General features: G+C 39.1%; 1 long non-coding RNA gene across 1 annotated transcript in view; it reads right to left on the bottom strand.

The window, feature by feature from the left end:
* Positions 1 to 2133: 2133 nt before the first annotated feature.
* LOC144236171 (uncharacterized) overlaps positions 2134 to 8384 on the bottom strand; it is a 23736-nt gene continuing 17485 nt past the window's right edge. The window contains exon 3 of the long non-coding RNA XR_013336433.1: positions 2134 to 2207. This is a non-coding gene — a long non-coding RNA (uncharacterized LOC144236171). The remainder of the gene's footprint in view (positions 2208 to 8384) is intronic.

The following is an 8384-nucleotide window of genomic DNA, read 5'->3' as shown; positions in this document are numbered from 1 at the left end:
AGTAGATTCCACAGAGGTGATTAATAAGGAGTCAGGCAGTGTAGAGATAATATATAAATGATTAATAATGAAACTCCCTTCAGTCCTTGAAACAAGCAGGATGGAGGACTAGGAGTTTGTCTTTCCTAATAGGTGCCACTAGAAGGCTTCTGTGGCACAGAGAAAACCAGGGAGAAGTTGAAGATCATAACTTGCAAACAGAAATTATTCATGGAAGTCTTGAATAACCACTCTGCTTCAGTGTCCTAATCTGAAGATGTGACAGGATGATAGCTCAGAACTTTTCTAGCTTTATTGAGAGAACGATTATCACTGATTTCTTTAAGTGTCTGTTTTTAGATAATGAACACAGTGGATGAGAGACTGAAGGAAGATTAGGTAAAAAGAAAAAGTTTAATAGTAAAGATTAAGAGAGACAAATGTTGAATATTTGCCAACAATTAAGAGTCTCTGGGGTTTAAACCTCAAAATGCTGATTCATGCACCAGAAACCATGCATTGAATAGTTATATATTAAGTACTTTTATGTAAATTCAGCAGGTTGAACATAGCTCCATCATCCCAAATAGGATATTTTTCAAAGCTTACTTCTCTGAGAAATTTCAGCAAAAACTTTTCTTCCAGAAAAATAATCATTTCTTAAATTATTGAAGTATAATTGACATAGAATGCTATATTAGTTTCAGGTGTACATTCAAATTTCTATGCATTACTCATTGCTCACCGTGGTAAGTACAGTCACCATCTGTCAGCATACAATGTGATTACAATATTATTGACTATATTCCCTATGCTGTACTTCCATCTCTGACTTATTTATAACTGGAAGTTTGTATATCTTAATCCCTTTGATCTATTTTCTTCATCTCTCTACCAAATTCCTCTCTGGCAACCATCAGTGTGTTTTCTGTATTTTAAGAATCTGTTGTTGTTTATTTGTTTGCCCTTTTGTGTTTTAAGATTCTACACATAACTAAAACCACATGGTATTTGTCTTTCTCAATATGATTTGTTTCACTTAGCATAATGCCCTCTAGGCCCATCCACATTGTCACGAATGGCAAGATTTCATTCTTTTTTATGGTTGAGTAATATTCGAGTGTGTGTGTGTTTATACATACCATACCTTAATCCATTCATCTATCAATGGACACTTGGATTGCTTCCATATTTTGGTTATTATAAATGATGATTCATTAAACTTAGGGAGGCATATCTTTACTAATTAATTTTCCAGGGGTTAAATATCCAATAATAAATTACTCAATCATAGGGTAGTTGTGTTTTTAGATTTTTAAGGACTTCCATTCTGTTTCCACAATGGCTGTGCCAATTTACATTCCCAACAACAGTGCATGAGGGTTCCTTTTTCCTCACATCCTCACCCAACAGTGGTTATTTTTCATCCCTTTAATACTATCCATTCTGACTGGTATGAGGCAATATCTCATTTTGGTTTGATTTGCATTACCCTGGTGATTAGTGACATTGAGCATCTTTTCATGTGTCTGTTAGCCATTTGTATGTCTTCTTTGGTAAAATGTCAATTCAGGCCCTCTGCCCATTTTTAAATCAGATTGTTTTTGTTCGTATGTATGTATGTATGTATGTATGTGTTTTAGTGTTGTGTTGTATAAGTTCTTTGTATATTTTGTATTGAAATATTGAATATGTCATTTGCAAATATCTTCTCTTATTCACTTTTGTTTTGTTGACAGTTTCTTTTGCTGTCCAAAGCCTTTTCATTTTGGGAGTGCCTGGGTGGCTCAGTCATTTAAGCATCCTTTTTGCTCAGCTCATGATCTCATGTTTTGTGAGGTTTGTGAGTTCAAGCCCTGCCTTGGGCTCTTTGCTGTCAGCACAGAGCCCACTTCGGATCCTCTGTCCACCTCTCTCTCTCTGCCTCTTCCCTACAGGCACGTGCATATGCTCTCTCTCAAAAATAAACTTAAAAAGTAAGAAGTTGCTGTGGTGGAGGTCAAGGAGGCTGTTTCCTGCTTTCTNAAAAAAAAAAACTTAAAAAAAAACATTTTTTTCATTTTGGTGCAGTCCCAATAGTTTATTTTTGCTTTTGTTTTTATAAGAATAATAAGTCTTGAATGGAATGGAGACCACTAAGAAATCTTTCCATTGTTCAATGTGTTAAATGTGGAATCCTCAAAAGTTCTCCTCCATCAAATTTTCCTTTGAGTGGTAAGTCTTTGAACCTGAATCAAAAAATAACAAACAAATGAAACATTTTTCCATGAGGCATGCCTCAAAACAAGTGATAGGACATTCTTAGAAAAGCCACTGATTAGTCCTTCCATTTCGATGGCAAGGAAAATGAAAACATCAAAGTAATTTTTCCACAGATAAGCAGCTGGGGGAAACTCTATTAAATCCAGTTTAATACTGGACACTGGACTTAGAATAAAGACATCTGGGTAATTTGTCCCTGCTCTGCCACAAACGGTGCACTTGAGCAAGTGACATGAACTCTCTTTCAGTATCTCAGAGTGGTCTCTAAGGGCTGTCAGTGCAGACATTCTGGGATCCTGAGACTCTTTTCTGATTAGATACATTCATTAAGAAAAGAACATATTAGCTTTAATGCCAAACCTATGAGGATAGGGAGTTGGAAGGTTTTTCTCTTTCTAAACAAATTCTCCTTTAGTATTTCAAATAGAAAGAAAACATCATGATGAATAACCCCTACAATCTCAAGATTGTTTTTCCCTGATACTATTAGAACCTTGACCTTTAATTCTTATGCTTTTCATGTGTTTTTTTTAAGAAAATTTTCTGTTTTCTTGCTGTGTGGGAGACCTCTCACAAGGGAAGTGGCTAAATATTTTGGGACACTGGCTACTTAATTTGATTATTCACAAGATTTGTATGCTTTTTAAAAATTTTATCCTGCTTAAATAAATTGAGGATTATCTGGACATAGAACAGTCTTTCTAGATTGGGCCATTCTTTGCCGTATCTCTTACCAACACTGTAAGAGCCAAATTTCTCTCCCCACTTTCTTTCCTTTAGTAGAAGCTATCCTATATTCGACTGTTAAAACAATGTGGGTGGAAGACAGACAGATCTTTCTTGCACACTTCTCATTAAATCCTCCAAATCTCTTTGTTAACTCATCCTTTTTTTTTTTAATGTTTATTTTTGAGAGACAGAGAGAGGGAGACACAGAATTCGAAGCAGGCTCCAGGTTCCACTCTGCCAGCACAGAACCCAATGAGGAGCTTGAACCCACAAACTGTGAGATCATGACCTGAGCTGAAGTCAGATACTTAACTGACTGAGCCACCCAGGTGCCCTGTAACTCATCCTTGATGCTTCGGACAAAATTATATTGTTAAAAATGTCCAGCATTCCCCAACGTTATTACTTTCTGTTTCTCAGTCATGAGACTTAGAAAAGGTCTTCATTAGGATGTAAGACTAGGCGGTATCTTACAGAAACTGTTGTTGAGTTCAAGCAGGAGAAAGGAAATGTACAAAGAACAGAAATACTGCACAATTTTGATATCATCATCATCACATCAAACTCTCATAGCAACAGTATTCTCTTCCAGGCACTGTTTTGAGTACTTCACACATATTAACATTGTGAAGTAGAAATGAAAATATATTCATAACTTGAGTTATAAAAACTCAACTTGTAATGTCCTATTGAAAACTTCCTTATTTGGCTACTCAAATACATCTATCTTGTAAAAAGCCGTCCTGGAATAAGAGTACCACCCAGTGGTGATGTTTTTGTTCATTAAGTTTAATGTTCTTTCCCAGTAAGATTTTTTTCCACCCCCTCCAGTAGAGATAGTCATAGGACCTTTCACTAGGGTTTATTTCAACCTCAGATAATCTTTTAGTGGTAGACTGTAATAATTTTCCTTCCCTCTCAACCTGTGTCATTATTCACTGTGGACAAATTATACTTTTCCACTCTGGGGATTTGAGTCTTGGCCACGTGACATGCTTGTCCAATGAAATGTGTGTGACTCTAAAGTACAGCAGAGCAACCAGAGTCTCTTCATTGGCTTGTGTTGCTGGACTTGGTCCCTTGCACTCCTGCCCTGCACCATAAGAAGATCATACTCTTGTAAACAGTATGGCTTAAACCTGAGTCCTACAATGACAGATAGATAGAGCCAACTTCAACCAACTCAGCCTGAACCAGTCTTCCAGTTCACTTGCAGACCTCTGATGGAGAAATAAATGTTGGTTGTAAACTACTGAAATCTGGGGAGTAATTTATTACACAGTATTGTTGTAGCAATGGTCACCTAATATATTCTCCTTTGTCCATAAACATGCTAAGGAATTCCATTGATCGCCAGCCCCTTCCTCTCCCAATTCTTGTTCAGTTACCTTCAGTAAGCATACATTCTCCCTTCTACTTATTCCCCGGGTCTGTTTATGAGTCTCCAAATTCTCTAACGATGGCCAATAAACATAAATAAATTCTGCTGATAAACTTTAACCAAAGAAAGAAACTTAAATTGTACTTAATTAGAAATTTGGAAGATAGCTCTAAAATGACTTTCTATACAATGTTTACCATGTTCATGTTTTATTTCAGTGCTAGCTTCGGATTACCTGGGCTTGAATCCTGTCATCAACCCTTACTAGCTATGGGATCTTTGGCAAGTTTCTTAACCTCCTAGTGTCTTAGGTTTCTTATATACAAGTGAGAATAACAAGGTTTATCTACTGTGCAAGATACTTGACAAGTTAAATTTAGTTCATAGACACAAAATGGTAAAGACAGTCCTAGAAAATAGGGGTGCCTGGGTGGCTCATTCAGTTGAACATCCGACTCTTAGTTTTGGCTCCGGTCATGATCTAATGGTCCGTGAGTTCAAGCCCCACATCAGGCTCTGTGCTGACAGTGCAGAGCCTGCTTAGGATTCTTTCTCTTTCTGTCTCTCTGCCCCTCCCCAGCTGGCACTGTCTCTGTTTCTCAGAATAACTAAATAAACTTAAAAAAAAAAAAAACAATTAAAAAACAGTCCTGGAAAATGGTAAGAGCTTTCAAAAACCTTGGCTATTAATTCTGTCACATCACCTGCCACATTTCAGAGCCAGAGGATGGTGTTTGACCCTGCTTATGGTTTACTTAGCTGTTCGTGAGTGTGCTTGAAATGAACAGATACCTCTAATTCCTTCTAATGGGAAGATGTAACTACTCCTTATAATTCTAAACAGCATGTTACTATTTTCAAAATGCTTTAATAGTCTTGAAATAATACAGTGTTCAGAATGTTGAGGAGGAGAGTGAGTGAAACAAAGATTTTTAGAAAATCTGATCTAACAACATGTAGAAGGGATCTGAAGTAGGCAAAGCAGGAGGCAGGGACCCAGTTAGTTGAATATGGAAAGCATCCAAGTGGGAGAGTCAGAGGATCCATAGGCTGTAACAACTCAATGGATGAAGGTAGTGATGGGGAAAAAAATAAGCACATGACCAAGGTTTCAAAAAGGTGTTTTGTTTGTTTGTTTGTTTTTGTTTTTGTTTTTTTGCTGAGTCATCCTAGGAGATTATTCCAGTCAAGATACTTGTGCAAAATATACACTCTATTCATAAGCATGGAAAATCCTAAATCATCTCTCCAGGCCATTCTTTTCCTTTTTTTCTATCAAAATATGAGAACTTTCAGGTCCAACTTCAGATGTAGGAAACCCTCTATGCCCTCATTACTCACTAAGTGTGGCCAACAGACTTTTTAGACCTAATGCTCACCTCCTCCAAGAAGCCTGCTGTGATTAGTTCAGAAGCATAATCTTTCTTAGCCCTAGGGGTTGACAGAGAGCAGAATGATAACATTTTTGGGATACTACTTGATGAGCCCTCAAGAGAACAGAATATCTCTACTTGGAATCTCAGAACTTAAGAGCTGAGAAAGGCCTTCATTGCTTTGTCATGTGAAGTCTTTGAAGACCTAATGAAAGCTATGGATTTTATCCCCATAAAAACACATTTACACATCCATATTTTATGACACATACTGTCAGGGACGCATATATGCTTTTGGGGTACCTGTGAAGAACCCACAGTGTCTAGTCCAGTGCTTTCTGAGCTAATAATCTGAGAACTGACTGAATAAAGTGATTTGGAATTGTGACTCACTGAGGATTTCTTCACCCACATCCACTGAACCGGTCTGCGGGTTGTTGATCCAGATATATTAATGAGTTAAAATAAACCTAAGATCCTATATGGACTCGGTTGTGTCTCCCCAAAACTGATATGTTGAAGCCTTAACCCATAGTGTGGCCGCGTTTAGGAATAGGGCCCTTCAAGAGGTGATTAAGGGTAAATGAGGTCATAAAGGCAAAGTCCTACTCGTGTGGGCCTGGTGTCCTTATAAGAAGAGGAAAGAACACTAGGCTGCACTGTCACAGAGAAGAGGCTGTCTGCGGACACAGTGAGAAGGTGGTTGTTGTCAAAACAAGGAAAGAGGACTCAGAAACCCAACGTGGTGATGCCTTCATACTTGACTCCCAGCCTCCAGAATGGTGCGGAAATTAATTTCTGTTGTTTAAGCTCCCTGGTCCATGGCATTTTGTTACAGCAGCTCTGGCAGACTAATAATATAGGTCCCGTCTCCAAAGAACTGTATTCACAAAGCAGGATGCAGACTGAAGAGCTGGTCTGGGGAACTGGGACAGCTGGTTCTGGGGGCCTGTGAGACCAGTGTCCACTTTGGGCTTGACTGACCTGGGTTCAAGTCCCTGCTCAAACCCCCAGAAATGAGATTTTCTGAAGACATTGTGGCCCCTTGGAGATGTGGCTTCATTGTTTGTAAGACACAAATATTTTCCTGGAAGAAAATAGTGTTGTGAGAGTTACAGGAGAGAAAGTAAGGAGCCCAATGGACATTCCTGCATACTGTCATCACCGACAGGGTGAGGAAGCCAGGGATGGATGTGATTTTACCATGTCCCATCACTGCCAGGAGCACCAAAAATGCACAAATCTCTGTATGCCCCTCATTGCAGAATATACACCAACCTATCCTGGAATGGAATGGTGGTAACTCCTATGATCTTCTACTTCAGGAGCTTTGAAAAGAAACAGATGTCCGGGGCTCTTCAGACCTCTGAATTGGAATCTCAGAGGTCTGGGTATTTATAGTTGCAAAACTTCCCAGATGATTCTAATGCACTGGGGAAATTAAGGTCCACTGCTGTAGCTCAGTATTTTTATGAGGAAGCTGAGGCAGAGGGGGTGATTGAAGAGTGAAAGGCACAGAGCCAAATTTCACATCCAGGTCTCCTGATTCTGTCTTGAGCACAAAGCCGTATTTCTCAAAGGGCCACCTAGTGGCCATCTACATGAAATCTCCCCAGTCACCATTAAAAATGCGTATTTATCGGTTCTACCCCATGTTTACTAAATCTAAATCAAAATGAACAATCTCTCCAGATGATTCTCAAGCCTCAGTTTGAAAACCACTTTATGACATCATGCCACTGGCACTTTGTTTGAAAGATCCATCACTCTTTGTATATAGAATCTAATGTTTGCAGATACAAAAGACACCACCCAGGAGGGAGATCCCTGGACTAAGAATTCAGGGTCTGTTTCTGGCCATGGCTCTCACTAGTTCCATAAACCAGCCACATGATCTGGGAGGGTCACAGGAGTACACAAGAAAACATATATTTGAAAAATTAGAAGCAGGGGGCTCTTGGGTGGTTCAGTAAGTTACGTGCTTGACTCTCGATCTCGGCTCATGACATGGAGCCCCACATTGGGCTCTTGTTAGCATAGAGCCTGCTTGGGATTCTCGCCTTCTCTCTCTGCCCCTCCTCCGCACATAGATGCACTCTCTTTCTCTCTCTCTCTCAAAATAAAAAAATATGTTTTAAATAAAATTAGAAGCTGGGTATTAGTCATTAAGAACATTTAGGGATGTCTTCCATTGCTTTTTGCAGCATAAGTTACATTGTTGCAGTTTCCTTAAACTTGAAATGGCTATGAAGCATGGTCCTCTCAGAACTGTTGAATATCAAGTGTGATATTGTAGGTTAAGTGCCTGACACAGTGTCTGTCCTACAGCAAACGCTCAATTCTCACCTCCACTTCTAGTTTTTCAAGAGCAAATCCAAGTGGTTGCTACCATGATACTCCCCCCACTGTGGGGAGCTGCTAGCCTGGTTGGGGTGAGAGTAGGAAAGTAGTCCCTTCCAGCAAGCTAGTATGATGAAGGAGTAGTAACTCCAGAACTTCTATATTTAGAAAGGAGCTGCCATTCGGTTAGTGCTGGAGTACAGGGGCATTCGCGTTGGGACTATGTTCCTGTACCAAACACATTAGTTTGTTTGTTTTTTTTAACATTTTTATTTATTATTGAGAGAGAGAGAGACAGAGCATGAACATGGGAGGGGCGG

The sequence above is a fragment of the Crocuta crocuta genome, unplaced genomic scaffold (assembly GCF_008692635.1).
Source record: "Crocuta crocuta isolate KB4526 unplaced genomic scaffold, BGI_CrCroc_1.0 scaffold95, whole genome shotgun sequence".
Taxonomy (NCBI): Eukaryota; Metazoa; Chordata; class Mammalia; order Carnivora; family Hyaenidae; genus Crocuta; species Crocuta crocuta.
Note: the sequence above shows the minus strand (reverse complement) of the source record. Positions and strands in the feature narration are given on the sequence as shown.